At 39.6% G+C, this 21,901-nt stretch overlaps 1 protein-coding gene and 1 long non-coding RNA gene across 4 annotated transcripts in view; one reads left to right on the forward strand and one right to left on the reverse strand.

Moving 5' to 3' along the window:
* Positions 1–17,732, reverse strand: part of LOC136835007 (uncharacterized) — a 34,234-nt gene extending 16,502 nt beyond the window's left edge. The window contains exon 1 of the long non-coding RNA XR_010851954.1: positions 17,623–17,732. This is a non-coding gene — a long non-coding RNA (uncharacterized lncRNA). The remainder of the gene's footprint in view (positions 1–17,622) is intronic.
* Positions 1–21,901, forward strand: part of LOC136835006 (uncharacterized) — a 49,021-nt gene that overhangs the window by 4,043 nt on the left and 23,077 nt on the right. The window contains exon 1 of one of the 3 annotated variants that reach the window (XM_067098019.1): positions 18,135–18,270. The exons of the other annotated variants lie outside the window; for them this stretch is intronic. The gene's annotated coding sequence lies outside the window, so the exon portion shown is untranslated. Of the gene's footprint in view, positions 1–18,134; positions 18,271–21,901 lie in introns of those variants that run through there. 3 annotated transcript variants of the gene reach the window in all.

Below are 21,901 nucleotides of genomic sequence, written 5' to 3' on the forward strand. Positions count from 1 at the left end.
TGATAAAACTCGCAAGAGTTTGGTGAACGTTGTCAAGATTGGGCGAAGGCGTTCCGCTCGCCTTGGAGCTACAGTTTCTAATTCAATCTTCTCTCCTTTGGGTTGTACTTTTTCACTCAATCTTTTTTGTTTGTTCTTCAGCTGTATTTCAGTTTTCTCTCTGAGTTGTAACTTTAACTCAGTGCTCTTAGGGCTGTATTTTCCAAGTCCTTAGGCTTTGATTCAATTATCTTTTTCTGAGCAGCATTTTCAGACTTACTCTTCTACTTCTGAGTTGTAGTTCCTAATAATCGTCTCCCCATGAGCTGTTAACTCAATTTTCTTTCTCTGAAACGTAATGTTCTCAGCCAGTCTCTCCTTTTTCATAAATAGCTAACTTTGACTCGATTTTCTCTGCTTATTCGCCGGAACCCCGACGAGTGATACTATCAGTATCTCAAGGCATTAGCAGATTCTGCAGTCCATTTGTTTGTTTTTTTGGCAGAGCCTTGTTTTGAGAAAGACATATTTTTGGCAAATACCTGGGGAAAGTTGGCTTTTTTTTTTTTTTTCGAAGGATAAGAACACTGGGGTCCCTGGGTAAGCGTCCGTTTCCTTGAATGTTAAATCAAAAGTTCTTAAAAAGAACGACATAAAAACAATTTAAACAGCTAACTCTTCTACCTTTTTTCGCTCACTGCAAATTTTTCCGATTTTGTCCGCTTTTAATCTTGTATATGTATCCTTTAAACCAGGCTGTTTAAGCATTCCTCTCGCTTATCTACTCTTGCTAAAGAGAAAAAGCAAGTCTCATAATCTGAAAAGAAGGCATAATTAGTAAGGGTGGGGGTTGGCGAGGGATAGACCAATGAACCTGTGGCAGTATTATAAAACACTTTAGCGTGAGCCAATAATACCATCCATTGTTGTAGTAATTGGTTCAAGGTGAGCTTCGCTCCCGGTCCCATTCAGCTACACTCCCTTGCCCACAACAACGGAAAACTTAGTGTGGGGGGATTTAGGGCGTTACGTGGATGTGAATGTGTAGGAAAACTTGGAAATTTGGTGCGTTACGTCAAAAAGGTTTGATATACTTTTGGAAATATAATAATGGTACTAAAATTCATTGGACACATTTAAACCGGCGATCAACATTAGACCTAATTTGAGAAACTGAACGAGCAGTTCCTTCGGTTTCTTTAATTTCATATTCACTGACACAGTAGACGTACGTAATAGTAATACCAAGATATACGCGTATAATTAGTACAAAATTGTGGCGGACATGGGAGATCAGAAGAAACTGGTAGGTATAAAGGGGAAGAACTGTTAAGTGCCTAACAAGAAGGGGAAAGTATTTGAACGAGGGAGAGATCTAATATGAGAAGGAAATTGCTTGCTTTGCCGATTTAGCGCTCAAAATTGAGTGTACTCTTTTATTGCTGTCAAAGAAAGGCGGCTATTATGCCAGAACCTCGTGCTTTTGCAGCAGCCCGTTAATTAGTCTTAATCATGTCGAATTGTTATAAATCCAACGACAATTGCTGAAATGTCTACAAACTCGCAGACTACACTTCAGAAAATCGACTAGCGCAAGTAACATGGGGAAAGCAAATTGTGCAACACTGAATTCTTAGCTTGTTTTTCAGATGCTTCACGAGATTTCGGCCTAGACTGAGCCCGTATCTGTTTGTTTCCTCCGGTATACAAATTTTGAATGAATGAATGATTTTGAGTTATCTGGGATCGTGACAACTGGGTCACTGACGCCAATATTAATTAAAGGAACAACATAGCTGCTATAAAAACAGTAAAAAGATGAAAGAAAATGAATGAAATATTATATTTTTGGGAGAAGACCGGCGTCGATAATAAATCTAAAAATGCCACTGGCATCATACACCACATCCTCTCCAAGGATCTTGGCAAGGATGAACCTGCCATCCCGACCAAGAGCCTCAGAGAGGTAACGGCTTCTAATATCACCAAGACTGGGCCACTCAACCAGCAAGTACCTCACAGTCAAGGGGACCGGACAATCCTCACAAAAAGGTTGATTCTCCCCGGCCGTCAAAAAACTGTTAGGCGAGTAGCCTATGCCCAATTCTTAAGCGGCAAAGAGCCGTCTCCCATCTTCTAGGCATACTGCCATACTTCCAAGGAAATCATACGTAATTTCTTTAATTTTATTTTCTCCTATACTATTCCAATGATCTTGACTTAAATTAATTATAAATTTTCTAACGCTTGGGAAGAAATCATTATATAAAAATGGATACTACCTTGGAAGTAAATCTAGACCTGCTGCTTTTAGTGCAGCAGATTGCTGTAAAAATCGTTCAGATAGTGAAACAAGCATGAAATTTGGCACAAACATTCCTAAGACTACGCTCTCTTAGAAAAGGGCGCTGGCCACCTGAAAATCCAAGATGGCGGCTATTTTTCAAAATGGCCGCCATCTATGTTGAGATTCACTGGTTTGGGAGCATCTATTGGATGGAATATGCCAGTTTTTTTTTTAAACCTCGACTTTTAGGTTATAAAAATGTTCCATACCACACATTTTATTGAAAACCCTTACTAAATGAATTGTAACCAAGATGGCGTACAAAATGGTTGCCATAAAAGTTTTTTTTTCTATCCACAGCGCTAGCAGACATAGAGACCAACTGTTTTTATTTAATGGTATATTCATGTGATCAGACAGTTTAACTAATATGCTATTTTCAACTGAAATAGTAATGGTATGGTCACATACAACATTGTGTCTAAGACTGTAACCATAAAAAGAAAAGAAGAGAAATACGGACTAAACGCAACCAATCTATGTATAGGTCTCTCAACCTACACCTTTGAAAAATTCGAGGATAAGAAGGTAGGCATAGCATGACACGTTGGATGCTCAAGCTAGATTATCTACTGAAGAGAGGGCAATATTTATCTAGACTTCACATTTGCAAGTGCACAGAGCTGTGCAGGAAGACCCAGCTTGTAGCACTTGCACCTTTCCCGACAGCCTGCTTTGCATCCACATTTGGTAAGCTGTTGGCAACTCTTGGCTAAGGGCGAGTTGGTTGTCCAGAGGACTTGCCATGCTTCACCAGACTTTTGCCATCCCCACTCAGCAGGGTTCTCTGGCTGTGGCTGACACTGGGTGGCCTGCCCCCACACACAACCAGCCTGGTACGCAGCACGCTTGGTGTGTTGGAGGAGAGCTCCCTGGTTGGTGGAATGGCCTCATATGCCCTTTGTTTTCTGGCAAACATATCAAGTCTAGCCTCATCCACAGTGCCAGCAGTGCTGGATCTTTCATACATAAGTATGACAAACCTCTCCAGGACCTTCAGGTCACTCTCTTCCACTCTGAGAGGGTAGTGACTCAGTTTGGAGAACACAGTGGAGGCCTCTGGAAAGATGTTCCATGTCTGCCAGGCGGTCTTCTTGCCCTTGCTCCGGAAGGCTGACACTGTATCACAGCCTGTGAACGCATGGAACAAGAGCATGCCATTCACCTTCTCCTGGCCCAGAGAGTTGCACAGGTCATGCACAGCAATCCAGCGCAGGCTCTGGCCTTGGCCAAATGCCACCCATAGCTTCTCTAGCCCTAGATTGTGGAGAGTGGAGAAAGCACTGACTGCAACGACAAGAACATCTGTGTCATTTGCTTTAACCGTGATGGTCTTGGCTCCATGTTCTGTGGCATATTTGGCATGGAGAAAGATGTGGGTGTCAGCTTCCTCATGAGAGCACTTTTCCAGTCCCTGAAGACTAGCCTCATGAGTGCTGAGGACAGAAGACCCTTTCGTGGCAATGACAACATTTGTGGCAGACATCTGGGCAACTTTGTCTGCCAGGAACTGGAACAACTCTGTCTTGTTGGCATCGTGTCTTAGGAAATTGCGCCAGTTGGATGGAATTGTGTTCTTGTCTGTCACCTTGCGCCTTCCTCCTTGACCACGTTGGAGCCTGGTCTCAGCTTTGAGGCTGGATGTATTGTATACATCAAATACAAGATGTGATGATGTGTACTTGCTGCTATAGGATTGTATCACAGGCAAGAAGTCGCAAAGTGCATAGCCCTCAAAGGTCTTTCCTTTCTTTGGTGGCAAGGCATGGACCAAAGCTGATCCATCTACAATGAGGACATCAGTCTTTGGTTCTTTGTCTTCTAGTGTAACATGACTCTCCAGGACCGAGGTCAGCTGAGACTTCTGACATGTGTACAGCCTACCACCCTCACTAAGGGAAGCTGGGAATGTTTGATTCTCGTGCTGGAAGAATTCCTGCAGATCACATTCACGGCTCTGACAGGATATAAATAGCTTTGAGAAAAGCTGGCAATCCTCCTTCAGAAGTTTCTGCTTTGACTGTTCTACAGGAGCAGCTTCTTGCCTGAAGAAGTCAGTTCTGTTCTTCTTTATCGGCTCATAGAAGGAGACTGCATTGTTTGCCAAAGAGTCTGAAAACTTCTGAAATTTAGTGCGGCCTCTGTCAAGGTGTGTCTGTAGAAGTTCTGCTGAGCTGGGGTGGGCAATGTCTTTGTTGTCAATGGAATACAGATCCTGGCTCTCTTCCTGAAAAGGACTTCCCAAGTGTTGCAAAGCCAATGACAGCTTGCTGACTCTCTCCAAGAATGTCTTCTGCGCATGAGGTGTTTGTTCATGGTGTGTTGTCTGCTCATTAGACTCCTTACTTTGAACCTCTGTTTCGTATGCAGACACCAAGCGGATGATCTCTGGGCCAGCCACCATCCATCTTCTGAGTGCTGACGGATCTTCAGTCAGCCCAATGGCTCCGCCATCAGCCTTTATAAAGGCATTGGTCTGCTCATGAGCTTGGTCAAGAGCCATTGCTGAGAACTGGCGACTGGTCTTGTGCACAACAAAGTTGCCAGCCTTGAACTCCTTGTGCAACTCTGGGTGTGAACTCTCTAGGGTAAGCATGTCCCTGAGGTGAATAGGCAGCCAACGAGCATAGTTTGTATTATTGTTGGAAAAGAAGTAGGGTATCAGCTCATGCAATGCCTGGCAGTAGAGGACAAAATTGGCCTCACGGAAGGACCTGATCAGTAGGAATATCACAAGTTCCATAGACAACACCATGTGCCAGAAGTGGAACTGTGGACTCTGCTGTCTTCGAAGGTCACACCACCCTCAAACTCTAATGCCTGCTCATTGTTGTTTGCTTTCTCAGCACAGTAGTCAGTGTATGCTGTCCTCAGGAGTTTGTACAAACTAGAGGCTGTAACCTGGTTCATCTGCCGTGTCCTGGTTACACTTGCAGCTGACAGGAAGGATTCTGCAGTTCCAGATGAAGCAACTCCTGCGTCCACCAGAGCTCCTGTCCAACCACTGCCATGAAGAAGAGTACCAAGAGATGTCATTGCTGCCATCTCAATGTGCAGACCACCAAACATTACCAGATACTTGTCTTCGCCATACTGATCAGGCCACTGCCACTGCACCTGCTTTGCTACGGCATAGATTGGCTGATCAGCTGTGATTATGGGTATCTGGCCAGGGTTCAGAAAATCAGTGACATCCTGCACTTTCTGCATCACGTGTTTGATCGTAGCAACAGAATGAGCCTGATCACGCAGGAGAGGAAGCAATGAAGTTATGGTTACTTCAAATTCTGGGCTTCTCTTCATTGAAGCGTGATGAGCTGACCACATCAGATTCACTGCATCATCTATTTCCTGGGTGACTATGACCTTGTCTAGCCACTGATACTCCAGTGCAAGCTGTGGCCCCAAGATATCTGTGGGTGGCTTTGGTATTGCAGTGTTTGGTGGCACAGGGTTCTTTGTTTGAAAGGAAGCTGGTGAGATGTTTGTGAATGTGTCCGGCAATTCAGGCATCGACCTCACTTTCTCAGGTGCAAACTTTAGTTGCTGTCTTTCCTGTCCAGTGTTCTCCTTGGTGGGGTGCTGAAATATGGAGATGCTAGTTCCATGGAAGGAGGTAGTGGCAGTAGTTGCAGATGGGTTGTGGTCGATGTTGTCCATCACTGCAGTGGTGAACAACCCTTTTCGCAGTACTGGGGACAGACCACACCCTCCTCCACATATTTGCTAACTGTGGCATCTCCTAACTGTGCAGAGACCTCCAGTACTCTGTCATAAGAGATACTGAGGCCATACTGATGTAGCATTTCAACCAGGTTTCTCTTCCTGGTTTTGGCATAGACTGAGAGTCCCATGTAGACTGGGAATGGTGTTTCTCTGTCTTTGGAGTGTCTATGAGTTGTTGCTCCCTCTTTGTATCGGGAGTAGCAGTTGAACTGCATGAGCTGTGCAATGGCCTGGTCTGACTTTGATGCTCCAAATCGTAACTGTGACTTGATGTCAGCCCCATGCTCAACCATCCCTACAAACTGGAGCAGGAGAGGAGGCACAGAATTTCGTACACAAGCCTCAGAAAATGTGCCATCAAACCGTGACTGATGATCAAGTATAGACTTTCTGAGAATATTTGCTGCTTTAGCAATGATAACTGCCTCTGAAAGATCAGATGATTGAGCAAGTGCTTTTCCCACATCCTTTTGAAATGCAAGTAATACATCTCTGCCAGATTTATGAGCCTCAAGTTCTGGAATTTCTGCCAGAAGTTTGTCTTTGAGTCTCGTGGAATTTACACTTGGTGACTCTACACCCTAATTGTTCCAGACGTTGTTGGTAGAGGTGGCAAATATCTGCCAGCCGAAATGTGACTGGATCATCTGAACAAAGGTTGTTTTCAACAATGTATGTCATCAGTTCTGACAGAACTAGTGGATACACATCTGATTCTGACTCAGTGCTACCTTGGTCTTTCTCAAGGCTCCTCAGGTAGGACCTTTTTCTGTTGTAGAGGGCACAAAGACAGGCATGGTGATACTTAAACTCCTGTGCAATGACATCCCCACCAGTCAACTTAGCAAGGAGCTTGCCATCACTAAGTATCTCTGCACATTCACGCAATTTCAAGTCAAGGCCCTTAGTACTAGCCTGTCTGAGATCAGATGCAGGTGCCACTTTCTCTGAAAATGCAAACTTCATTGTCATGACTGGTTCGGCGCAGTTTTGCACGACTAGTCTCAGTGTTGCTGGTCTGGTCATTGGATTGTCGCTTTCTTGCACGGTCCAGTTTAGTGTTGTTAAACAACAAGCGACAGTTCACATGGTATTTTGCTGCATTTTTCCTGAGAGTGGCCTCTATGCCATCACCTTCATCCAGCCTTGCTGGATCCATTATCAGTGGCATTTCATTAATTTCACTGAACATGGGAATGTTCCTTGCCAGCATTGTGTACCCATCATGGTCTAGGACATGATGACTTGGAGGTGATGTCAAGTGCTCACCTCTTTTGTCCTTCTGACAAAGACAACACAAACTCCAGTTTGTTTTTCTACTGCTCAATATTGATTGGCATCACATTCTGCCATGATTTCACTTTTTGATTAAGGCCGAGGGGTTATCCTTTTACCACCTTAAACAAAGCACACATTCCTGTATGGGATTCAACTAGGTTCGGTCTCCTACACCTAGCCCGATCATTCATCCAGTGCCATTTAAGTCCCGTGTGATCTGTACACCATCCGGGTAAGTACATGAACCATCATGTACAGCCCCATACCCTTGGCTCGGCTCTCCCGCTGGCACATCCTGTCTATTCAGGTGCGGCTATCTAACTATAGCTGGTCTGGGGCTGTTAGAAAGCATTTGGGACACTAAACTAAACTATACTACAACTACTAGTCTAAGACTACAGGATTAGTAAAGCTGGATTAGCTGGCACTGAACCCCATGCTGAGTTACACAGCAGTGATGTCACCAGTGTGCCCTGGTTGTGTGCAGACATACACTCTTTTACATTTATTAATTTTCCTTCAAAATTGATGAGTTATTCGAAAGAGATGGCCTCATTAGGATCTAAAACCACAGAAACCAAGATCCATGCTTAAAACGATAATTGTTGAACGGGCATTATTTCTCATTATAATTATTGTTTCTACCTTTTCTTGGCAGCCATATAGCCCCCATATTTAAAGGTAAACTGTACTGGGAAGCTACAGAAACATAATATTCACAAGAAATAGTATGGAAGAGCTTTACCATATTGCTAGAAGCAAATACATGCCATTCTAGTGAAAAATTAGCCAAAATCTGTCGATACTGGCCGCCATCTTGGAATTTGGCCGCCATATTAAATTTTTTGCGTGGCCAGCGCCCTTTTCTGATAGAGGAACTTTAAAGAGCACTTGTGCAAAATTTCATGCTTGTTTCACTATCTGAACGATTCTTATGAAATATGCAATTATCTGCTGCACTATTTGGCCAATTTGTCATCTTCTTCATTTTCGTGCGCCCTAGTGTGTGCTGGGACCCAACAAAACCTAATTTGTGTTCCTTTTTATAATAATAAGTGTGCCCATTGCTGAATTTTTAAAACCAAGGGGTTAGCCGAGTTAAAAACATTAAGTGCCTGTAATGCACTCTTAAAATTGCTAAAAATTGTAAAATTTGTTTCATCAGTAATTACTTTTTTTCCAATAGCATTTAAAATCCCAAACAACTCTGCTGTAAAAATAGATGTTAAAACAGGAAGTGCACCTTTGGCGCAAAACTCATTATTAAAAACTCTAAATCCAACGCCAGCTCTGGATTTGGAGCCATCTGTGAATACACAAATTGAATCCTTATGAACCTCACTGTGTTCCATAAATATGGAACCGATCTCTGTATCTGTCATATTTTTCTTAAAACCATAAAAACATTTACAAAACGAAATTTCTGTTAATTTTCATGGCGGGGTTACTGACATTTCATAAGGAAACACCTCATTTCTACTAATATCAGTAGTGCCAAGTAACTGTTTGAGTCTATACCCGTAAGGTTGTGGACATTTAGGATGCATTTCATAATGCCTAAAATGTCTTTCGCTTGTTATAATTTGAAAGGTTAGAGAACTGGGAAGACTCTGCATCCTACTCTAGTAGCGAAAGATGGGTGACTGGCGATGGAGTTGTAAAGGCAACCCCCCAGCATCAACCAACAAGCTTGATATTGGCGAGGTCTTGAAAGCACCAGTGGCCAGTCTAATGGCTGCATGATGCATCGAGTCTAGCATTTTCAACCTACTGGGCGTTGCAGAAGAGTATACTTCACACCCATATAACAATTTCGATAAAATCAGACCTTTATGCAACCTTAAAAGTATTTGACGGTCTGCACCCCAGGACGTGTGAGCTAAAACTTTAAAAATGTTTAATATCTTCTGTTACTGTCCTTAACATCTTTAGATGAGACACCGATGTTGACCTACGATCAAAAATTAAACCAAGGAATTTGCTTTGCTCTACATAGGGAATTCTTTGCCCTTTGATATACTGTATATAATTTATAATCTGGGTCTGGATGGAGCCCACGAATACGGCAGAAGTGGACAACAACTGTTTTGCTAGTCGAAAGTTTCAACCCATTTAAATCTGCCCATTTAGTGATGTTATTTACTGTAAGTTGGAGCTTTCTTTCAATAACAAGACAGCCTTGATCCTGCAAATGATATAGAAAGATCATCAACGAAAAGTGTATGCAATACATCATAAGAAATATGAGGAGAAATACCATTGATAGCAAGTGCAAATAGAGTAACACTAAGAACGCTACCTTGCGGGACCCCTCTTCTTGGAATTTATTTTCTGACAGAGTATTACCAACTCTACCTTGAAAGCGTCGACGTGTCAGAAGGCCTTAATGAACAATGGCAGTTCTCCTCTAAGTCCTGACTGATGGATGGTTTTAAGGATTCCATATCTCCATGCTGTGTCATGAGCATTTTCAAGGTCAAAGAATATAGTAACATGATGTTGCTTTGATGCAAACGATTCACATATAAATAACTCGAGATGAATGAAGACATCAGTAGTAGAATGCATTTTTCGAAATCCACACTATGCAGGTGATAAAAAATATTGTTTTTTTTCTAATACCCAAGCAAGCCTTGCATTGACCACCTTTTCCATAATCTTACAAAGACAAGATGTCAAGGCATTTGGGGGGTAGCTTGCAGATAAAAGTTTGTCCTTTCCCGGTTTTAAAAAGGCTAAAATTAAAGTTAGTTCCCAAACTGATGGGAAACTGTTATCACGCCAAATTCTGTCGGTAATGCTGATTATGAAAAGCTTAGTGTTCTTACATACATGCTTAATCATTGCATATGGAACCTCATCAGGGCCTGGGGCTGCATCTGTACATGCTAACAAGGCAGAATCGAATTCTCTCTCAGTAAATGGAACATTGTAGGGGTCTTCTTTATTGGATGAAAAATCAAGTGGCTTTTGTTCTTCCCTGGAACAATATTGGTATCCAGGAGATGTTTTCGATTTCTGGGAAACTTTTTCAAAATGGTCTGCTAATTGTTACTCACTTCCAATGCACCTGTGATGTATTGCCCATTAGCCTTTAATACAGGGGGAAGGTTAGGAGTATATTTGCCTGCTATTTCATTGACTTTTCTCCATACAGCTGAAGGTGGAGCTCTTTTATTCACTGAAGAGACAAAGGATGACCAGGACTGGCGACGGGCTGCTCTTAATGCACGCCGGAACTATGATCTACCTTTTTATATACTATGAATGTTATGTTCTGTTCGATTTCGTCGGCATCTAGTTAGGGCAGTTCTTTTGACCCGATGAAGTAACTAGAGTTCAGGCGACCACCAAGGAACTGGTCGACGGCGGAATAAGCCAGTGGTTTTAGGAATGGAATGCAACCCAGCAGTGTGAAGAGTACCATTAAGTAAATCAGTGGCATCACAAACACTGCTAAATTCATCTGCATCACCTTCGATTTCCCTTAATTCCCTGAACTTATTTCAATCTCCTTTATCCAAGCACCAGCGAGGAGATCTATGCTCTGGTGGACTACTGTTGCTTGTAAAGATTAACTATGGATAGGTCAATGCATGACAAAGTGCCTGTTTGTATATGAAAGTGAGTAGGCTCACCTGTATTAAGAATCCCTATGTCTTCGTTTTCAACAAGTATGCTATGAGATTTCCTTTTCTATTAGCTAAAACATCACCCTACAATGGATGTCTACTGTTCACGTCTCCTACAAGAAGAAACGGTTGAGGAAGTTGATTAATCAACCCTACTACATCTTTATAGCAGACATCATCATTGGGAGGTAAGAAGAGAGAACAAACAGTGTATTTTCTATTTGCACTGCTGCTGCTTGAAGGGGAGTTTGCAGACTTAAAGACATCTGAGGAATGTCATGGCGAATATAAACCAAACACCCTCCATGGCTTCCTACTTGAGGATTATAAGCATTTCAGTATGCAGTGTATTCCCTTCGACAGGGAGTATTAATATCCAACATAGTTTCCCGTAAACAAACAAAAACTGGAGAGAATTCATGAATGAGCATCTTAAGCTCTTCATACTTAGCCCTCGTTGGACGAGTCGGTAGAGTTGTCGGCTAGCGCTCTGCTAGGCCCGAGTTCGAGTCTCCGGCCGGCCAATGAAGATTTAGAGGAATTTATTTCTGGTGATAGAAATTCATTTCTCGGTATAATGTGGTTCGGATTCTACAATAAACTGTAGGTCCCGTTGCTAGGTAACCAATTGGTTCTTAGCCACGTAAAATAAGTCTAATCCTTCGGGCCAGCCCTCTCTAGGAGAGCTGTTAATCAGCTAAGTGGTCTCGATAAACTAAGGTTTACTTAACTTAGTTCCATTGCAAGATGAAGGAGAAAATGCTGGTTATTCTCTAGAGGTTCTTTGGAAGAAGTCATCAATTCTGAATTTTTCATCTCTTGCTACTTCCTGATTTTTTAAAGGATGGTCGAGATGTTTTTGGTTTTACACTCTTTATAACATTATGTAGCTTATCTGACTGTCGAGGATTGTGGTGTAGATCAAATGTGATTTTTGAGTGAGTTACCTCGTTAGGCGATTTTGATCCATCAACTTTGTTTAGAGACAATATTTCACACCTATTGCTAGGTATTTCAGCATGTCTTGTAACGTATACAGATTTTGAATTCAGCCATAACTGTATATATATATATATATATATATATATATATATATATATATATATATATATATATATATATATATATATATACTATATATATGTGTGTGTGTATAATCACTCCACCGAACAGTGCCACTCACGATCTGCACAAAACCGCAGATTCAGCAAACTTGAATCGTGGGTTTTGGCCTTCCAAACCAGCGACTATCAATCACACTAAAACCTTTGACGTACAGTACGTGCCTAGTCAAGGACTATAAGAACCAGTAGGTGCCCCTAGGGTATTCAGTCACCCTTCAGGCAGAACAGCCTTCTTCAGCGTGAAGATAAATCAGGACAGTCTAAGAACGAGCCATACAGGCTGAGCCCGGAATGGAATATAATAAAGAATTTAGGCCAAAGTTCAAGCGCTGGGACCTATGAGGTCTTTCTGACCTGAAAGAGAAACAGAGAATAGAAAGGTCTGAAAGCTGTAACAGGAGGAAAACTGCGCAGTTGCACCACGAAACAACTGACAGGAGAGGGTGGGAAGAAAGAGAATATGAAAGGAGGTACAGACAAAGGAATGAAATGGGGCTGTAGCTAGGGGCCGAAGGGACGCTGCAAAGACCCTCAAGTAATGCCTACAGTGCACCGAGTGAGGCTGTGCCTGGAGAGAATTGGAAATCTCTTCCCCCTGCCTGTAGAGTCTATGTGTATGTCTTTTTCTTCGAAGGGAGGCTCCTTCGCCTTAGATTACCAAAGCCTTGCATTCGGATATAGTTTGTCTTAATGCCCAAGGGTAATAATAATAATAATAATAATAATAATAATAATAATAATAATAATAATATAATAATATCATTATCACATCACAAGAAATCATGTTCTATGCTAATATCTAAACACATACACATATATATGTGTACAATTATATAAATATAATTAATGGAGACCTTTTTTTACATCATTACACGAGTAACATCTCTCTTGGCGCCAAGAATCTTCCTTGTTCATGGCAGATATCATCTCTCTCTCTCTCTCTCTCTCTCTCTCTCTCTCTCTCTCTCCAAGAATTCTCCGAACCAAGCCCCCCTGAAGAAGAACATTATGTGACAGGAGAGAGAATGTTTGTGGGAAGGTGACATAACACCGAATACTCAAAGCGGCTAACGAGCTGAGAGCAGGTGGTGGCGGAGGTTGCGCGCTAAAAGATGATGAGCACCTTTGCATCTTGGTGGTAAGAGACAATGTCATTGCAACGTGCATATTTGCATTTCCTTCAGACCTACGTTCAAGGTTTTTCCTACTCCATTATATACATATATATATATATATATATATATATATATATATATATATATATATATATATATATATATATATATATATATATATATATATATATATATATATAATTTATATACAGGACTCAATCTAGTGATTGGGATACACGCCTCAGTAGCGAGAGAACCTTGGTTCGAATCCCATGCGATTGCAGGGTGCTGTGGATAAACTCTAATAAACTTCATTGTTCTCTTGCCGACCTAACCAGCTAAATAAGTACCTAGTAATTAGTTGACTATTGTGGTAGCAGCCAGGGATCAAAAATAGTTGGGGTTATAGGCCTAGCCACAATCCCAAATTACTAAGTAGAATCTGAAATCTTGAATCTTGATATATATATATATATATATATATATATATATATATATATATATATATATATATATATATATATATATATATATATATATATATATATATATATATAATTTATATACAGGACTCAATCTAGTGGTTCGGATACACGCCTCAGTAGCGAGAGAACCTTGGTTCGAATCCCATGCGATTGCAGGGTGCTGTGGATAAACTCTAATAAACTTCATTGTTCTCTTGCCGACTTAACCAGCTAAATAAGTACCTAGTAATTAGTCGACTATTGTGGTAGCAGCCAGGGATCAAAAATAGTAGGGGGTTATTGGCCTAGCCACCAATCCCAAATTACTTACTAGAATCTGAAATCTTGATATAATATATATATATATATATATATATATATATATATATATATATATATATATATATATATATATATATATATGTATGTATGTATGTATGTATGTATGTATATATATATATGTATATATATATATATATATATATATATATATATATATATATATATATATATACTGTACATATATATAATTTACATACAGAACTCAATCTATTGGTTCGGATACACGCCTCAGTAGCGAGAGAACCTTGGTTCGAATCCCATGCGATTGCAGGGTGCTGTGGATACAATCTAATAAACTTCATTGTTCTCTCGCCGACCTAACCATCTAAATAAGTACCTAGTAATTAGTCGACTATTGTGGTAGCAGCCAGGGATAAAAAATAGTTGGGATTATAGGCCTAGCCACCAATCCCAAATTACTTACTAGAATCTGAAATCTTGATAGGGCAAAACAACAGCAGACCACCTTCAGTGTTGTTTTTTTCCCCTCTGTTTATTTCTTAGCCCTGGTTACAACATTTAAGAGACGGTGTAAGACAGTTACGCTGAAGATCGACAATGCAATCAGTTCTGCCCACTGAAGAAAAGGGGTACAAATTTCGTATAGATTTACTGGCGACCTGTCCAAGGAAAGGGTCAACTCCGTGCTATTTATTGTAAGAATGAATATATATATATATATATATATATATATATATATATATATATATATATATATATATATATATATATATATATATATATATATATATATATATAATGGTTACAAAAACCTTTATTTGTAGAGGCAAGTGTATCCAAAATGTGTGAAAACATCGACCATGGTTGTGACCTACCATAGCTAACTATTTACCATTTACTTTATTCATCTTTTCATCAAGGGAGGCGCAACGTTATTTAACGTAACGCATCTATAACGTTCCGACTAAAAGTAGTGCTAACATGGTGCCAAATCAAGATACAAACTAACCGTTGACCTGTATAATTGTCTGTAATCAATGCGACATACATAATTCTACGTTTTTACTTAATATGGTCTAGTTTTGCATATACAGTAGGTATACACCTTTGGCTTTTAGGTGATTCAAGTGCCATATTTAGATCTTCGTCTTTTGTTTTGGCAGGGATCAAATGTTACTACATAGGTCTAAGTCACTGGCGCTTTGGCATGATTTAAGTACAGTACATAGTTAAACGTGTTTTGCTTTGCAGTGGTAGAATTCCTTTTAAACTAACGCTGCTATAAACATTTTACTTACATAAGAAACAGCGCCATCTAGACCTTTGTATTTCTCCTAAAGTTACGAAACTGCTAATGCAATGCTCGTCAGTTTAAAGCCAAAATTGCCTTCACTGGCAACGCTTTGAAAGAAGCAGTCAGAAATTAAGGACAGAGGAAAAGAAATAACTTCAGCTATAAACAAAGACCCAATTAAATGCACTAAAGTGCACTATCGGTCTACGTCGGCGAGATCTATCGCTCTGACAAGCCAGCGCCACCGGTGAATGGTTCTTCCTCTTTGGTCTCTCGATACATTATTTTTTACCAATGCTTTTTTCTATTTTCTTACGTATCACAGATTTAATTTCCTACTTGTTTGTGCTGTCCATCTTCACTTCTTTCGTCTTTTTTAGCGGGGGGAGAGTAATGGGTCGGGGGCGCCGCATTGAGTGAAATTTCCTAATCAAAGTCTGATTAACATTACAAGGTTAACTAACCGTTAATATGAAAAACGCTCCTCTTTCTCACACGCTCACGCGCTGGAGGTTCAATTAAAGAAACAAGTACAGTCTTTTACTATTTTCCGACACAAAATTAGAAGTTAGGAGATACTTTTTTTTTTCTTTTTACTCGCCTGATGTAATTGGTAGCATTCCCAGCTCAACCAAGAAAACCCGCTTTCGATCTCCAACTCGGCAAGTCAAGAAATGGTTATGAGTGTTTCCTTGATAACAGAGTTCTGCTGTAGCTTTAAGCAGTGGATCATGTACCCGATTGTTAGCTGACTTTTGTGGGTTCCATGTGACGCACTGGAGAGAGGGAAAGGACCGCGGAGGGGCGGGGGTGTGGCCTTATCATAATATACAGGAAACGTAATGGTGAAATCTCTCATCAAAATTTTCTCTGACACTAACGAAAGTTTAACGAGCTTCTTCCAGTGACCGGATTTGGATAATTTAGATTAAGCTGGTCCAATCGCAGCACATGCTCTTGACCAAAGATTTTAAGGAGAGTAAGAGGCCTGGTGTGAGCCTCTGGACACCACAACCAACTAAAATGGCTCAGCACCCACCCACATGCTGACTTTGGAGGCAATAACTAAATTAATAAAATACAAATCAAATACGGTAGTTAAGTAGTATAGACTCTACAGTCTTTTGTATATAACACCTTACATACATGCATGTATACAACATACACACACACATATATGTGTGTGTGTGTGTGTAGTACAAATTTTTCTCACTTTGGAACAATGTTCTGCATTACCTCACACATTTCCCATCCAAATTCTATATATTTTTACATCTTTACAATGCCTTTACAACTTGTAACACCATTAATGGTCTGGTACAAGCATCAATGGTTCACAACGGATACAGCAGAGAAAGTAATGGGATACCAAGGACTAAAGACAACTAGAACCTCAGCCGAAGTTCGTCTGGTAACACCTCAACCACGACATACTGTAGGTTAGGTTTGACAGAGACCGGCGATATCAGAAATGTGTCGAAACGGAGAACTCCCGCGATTAAATTATTCCCCTACTGAAAAAAAGGCGAGTTCGTATACCTTCATGTTCTCCATCTTCTTTTTAATAATCTATTAAACAACGCAGAAGGGAAAGGTGGAAGACTACTTTTTTACCATTCTTAGACCGTCAGAAGGTCAGCTCTATTCCAGAGCAGAGTGAATGAATGTTGGGAAATCGCAAACCTCTGCCAAGTCTTGGTACTCAACTCCTCAAAGGGTCTCTTCTCCGTGTAACATATTCCTGTCCCTTCCAAAACTTGGACACGCAAGGTCCACGTCCACCTATCGGTAAGGTTTTCGTAAAATTCCACACAGAATGCTAGCAAACAGACCCATAAACCTGACCTCCCATAAACCTGACCTCCTTATTGGAGACAGTAATAGTAATGCCCATGGTGCTAGAGACTCGTATTTTATCGTTTCCGTATTTTATTTTGTCAATATATTGCATAAGTACATTATCCTAACAGATATTTCTGCGTCATACGTGATCAGCGTATTTTTAACTCATACAACTTTTTTTTTTCTTTTTAAAAGCTTTTTAAAAATTAGGTCTCCGAGTAATCACTATTTTTCTGTCTCGCATAAAAATTCAAAAAAGTTTTTCGTCACTTCCAATAAACTTATGACTATCGTATACCAATTGCCTGTATTTAAAACAGTTCACCGTGTTATCTATATTTAAATCACAGTTAAACATAGGATACCTGTTCTTAAATCATAGCTTAACAACTAATTTTAGGAACCTTAATTTACAAAACCCTGTGCCTACATCCGTAGCCCGACCATAGCAGCTATGCTTAGGACACAGCATTCTATTCTTTTAACCGCCAGCCATACTAAAAACACGAATCCCATACCTTATTTCCAAACTGTATTTAATCCTGAATCAGAATTCTCTTCTCCCAGTCCAGAGATATCGCCATGAAGTCGAAAACGGAGTATGCGCCACTAAACATTAAATTCATATAATGAAATTAATACAATTTGTCATTGAAGAAAGTCCTGTCACCCACATCAGGGTAAAAGAAAGGCCTCTGGGTAACGAAAAACGAATCGAAAGTTCGGGACGGACTTCAGCGCCACGTAACAATGGCATATGAGCGTTAACTTTTGACAGGCCAAACCTAATGGATTTAGAGCATACTGAAACGAACTGTCATTAACGTAACATTTCAAACCGATGCGCTGAAGCCAAAGACAGTCTTACCAGTCCAAAAAATAACTAAAATCATGAGATTTCTTAGATTTAACAAGCAGTGATAACTGCCAACAGCACCGTACTACTAATTTAGACCAATTTGTACCCAAGGAGTTCAATTACAAGCAATAAGTCCCTTGGTCTGGATCTAATTAGCCCTCCTTGCGCGAAGGGACACTAAGCGTTGCTTTGATGTGAATCTGCTCTCTAGATTTTGGGCAAGATTATTGTAGACCTGACTTTGGTGTTCGTTTAAGTCGGTATGTGCGTTCGTATAGATAACTGTGCAGTATTTTATCGACTCTAGGTAAGATTTTTCATACTTTAATTGAGGTTTTCAACCAGTTATAAGCCTTTGCTATAAGCATTTCGAATATTTTGCTGTATTATATTATTATATATTGCAGATTATAAGATTAGGAGTCAAGTAATAGTTTGGTTGCTTGTATACCAGTTTCTATTTAGAATTTCATTTAAAGATTTAATCATTGGAAGTTTTTTCCCGTGTCTTTATTAACCCAAGCAATTAATTACTTGCGTGGAAGTCAATCCACCATGGTGGGACGTGGCCAGGGTGGTTAGGGACTTAGAGCTAGCAACCTCATACAAAATAATTGATGGAAACAGGAAAGATTGCACCTGGAACAATTATATATATATATATATATATATATATATATATATATATATATATATATATATATATATATATATATAATTTTTTGTTTCTGAATTTTAGCTTACAAACACGTTTGTAAATCGTCTCACAATTAGCGAGTTTGTGATCACGTAGATAAAAAAAAAAAATTCACTAGACCTATGTGTCTACTGGTCACGGTACTTGCCTCGACAGCCAGAGGACCCAGTCTGATTGTCCAGAGAGGTCAAACAGTTTACATAAGTGTCGTTGATCCCATTGTGTTTATTGTAACCTAAGCAGTGAATTATGAACCTGATAGTTGGAGCATTTTTATGGCAGTTACTCAGGATGCATCAGGTCATAGCACTAACAACTTCATCCCAAAGAGGGAAAAAAGTATGTAATATAATAATAATAAGAATATATTATAGGGAACACCGACTCCTATTTTCTTTAGGATTTCCAAGAATGACCTTTCATGCTATCTTGCGCTGTCCTTCACGCTCAATTTTAATCTTCATCTTGGGACCTTATTACTCCTACGTCCATGTCCCGCCCACGCTGTAATCACCAACTTGCTGTTATCCGGGGGCGCTGCAGATAAATACTTCGTTTACTTAATTCTTGGTGCCTTCACTCGACACATTGTTTTCTCTCTCTCTCTCTCTCTCCCTCTCTCTCTCTCTCTCTCTCTCTCTCTCTCTCTCTCTCTCTCTCTCTCTCTCTCTCTCTCTCTCTCTCTCTCTCTCTCCTTCTTCTTCGTCTTCTTCTTCTTCTTCTTCCACAAATGTGAGAAAACTTCCGGAAATGAGAATATAAAGTGGTTAAAGTAAGCCTACGATGAAATCAGCCCCCTAACTGACATCCCAGCTCAAACCCGATTCAAGAACCGATTCTTTCCAAGGTTTGGAATTCTTTCATTGCTTCTGTTTTTCCTGGGCTGGGAAAGGGTATCCGGTTGCCCATCTCATTGACCCTTACTGTTAACAGGTTTCAAATCTTATAAAGCCGATTTTCATCATGGTTTTTGTTGTTTTGGAAAGACAGAAGGCTATAAAATCTTGGAATACAGGGGAGTCATCCCCAATAAATCCAAGAGTTTTGTAAACGTTGTTCCACAGGACTATAGAAAACTGTCATTCTTTCAAACGACGACGTAACACCCGTGAGGCTACCTCTTCGACACTTATTTTTAGTTCTCTAACTTATTCTTACTTTTCGCCCATCATCACCCAGGAAGGAAAAAGAAGAAGAAATCGAGTCACGCAAGGTAATGAGACGCCGCGAACTAATATGACCATAACACTTTCCTCGTCCCCCGGTCTCATTCCTTCCTTTCCCAACCCCAACACCCATGGTCCTTGCCTACCCCAAAACTCTATTATCATCGCCCGGAGGACCCCATTGCCTTGGGTCCCGTTGATGGCCATCTGCGCCGCATTAAGGGTCTTCCATATTCCAGGATAAGAGCCCATTAAAGGAGATCGCAACGAAGCTTTTGCTTCGGGTACTCTGGTTAGGAGGTTAGCCTCTCTTGCAGGAGAGTGAACGGGCATTTCCCAGTTCCCTTGTGAACGGAAATGCGTCCGTTCACCTACGCAGTGGATTATGTACCTGGGAGTTAGGTGACTGTGGCAGGCCTCAGCTAGCCAGAAGGGCTTTGTGTTAGCAGCCTCATCATCCCCAAAAGATATTTGCTGAAGATTGGAATTTTGGCACCTTCAAAGGCCACACTCCCCAAGTGAAAAAGGCTATGTATGCGTATATGTGTGTTTGTGTGTGTATGTATTTCGCTGTTAGCATCATGTCCTTATCCACCCTGACAGATACCCCTCACAGTTGACTAACTACCAGATACATAAGTCACGGTTTAGGCCTAGGTTAACAGGGGCTCAATGGAAACCCAACGGAACGTGACAAGTTGCTCTGGCCCTCTCCGGAATGGGACTCGATACGTTTTGCTGGTGATACAAACATTATAACCTTTGGAGTAGACTATATGTATATATATATATATATATATATATATATATATATATATATTATATAAACCTCTCTACTCTTATCAGTGACGCAATCCCAACTATGGCGGGGACTTCAATCTCTATATTGGCAATAAAGACGATGGCAACCTACGGAATCTTGAAACTTCACTGATTTCATTGACTCGGGGGGACAGAAAACCTTTACGATACATGAATTATTAACTATCGTATTTAATTCCGAACTTTACGACCGACAGTGAAAGAGAATGATGTTCCTCCTTCCAAGAATTCAGACTTTTTATGACTTTTCCTCCGCTGTAGAGGCCACGACGCTCAAATGCTTTCTGGCATGCGCGCTGACACACACACACACACACACACACACACACACACACACACACACACACATATATATATATATATATATATATATATATATATATATATATATATATATATATATATATATATATATATATATATATACATATATTATTTTGTATGTGCCTATTTTAAATCAAGAAGACCCTCTTGCAAAAGACTTTGACAGTGTCTTATAATGTATGTGGGGTCGTATATAAATACTGCTAGTTCGTTACTGTTGTAATTTGGTACTGTATTGAAAGAATACAACAATAGTTGGGAGCCAGCGACTAATGTATAGAGAAGCGTTCTTTAGAACAGTCAAAGCTCTTATGTGATTACATGTGCACTGGTACAACTTGACATCATGTATCTTTTGATGGCTATCACACACACACAGTATACAGTATATGTATACATATATATATATATATATATATATATATATATATATATATATACATATATGTATACATATACATATATATATATATATATATATATATATATACAGTATATGTATACATATATATATATATATATATATATATATATATATATATATATATATATATATATATATATATATATATATATATATATATATATATATATATATAATGTGTGTATGTATGCGTCTTGTGTACTTTTAAATAAAAAAAAATTAAGCAAGTTTGCTTGTATGTCAAAATCTGTAAGTTGTGAGTTTACGATTAAATTGTGTTTATATTTTATCAGTCTTATTTTCAAGTATATAAAAGGTCTTTTAATCAGCTTTGATTTTATATTAGCATATGTTTTATTTGTATATACACATATGTGTTTGTGTATGTACGTATGTAAGCATGTATGTATATATATAATATATTATATACATATATATATATATATATATATATATATATATATATATATATATATATATATATATATATATATATAAATATATA

This window comes from Macrobrachium rosenbergii, chromosome 54 (genome assembly GCF_040412425.1).
Source record: "Macrobrachium rosenbergii isolate ZJJX-2024 chromosome 54, ASM4041242v1, whole genome shotgun sequence".
Classification (NCBI taxonomy): domain Eukaryota; kingdom Metazoa; phylum Arthropoda; class Malacostraca; order Decapoda; family Palaemonidae; genus Macrobrachium; species Macrobrachium rosenbergii.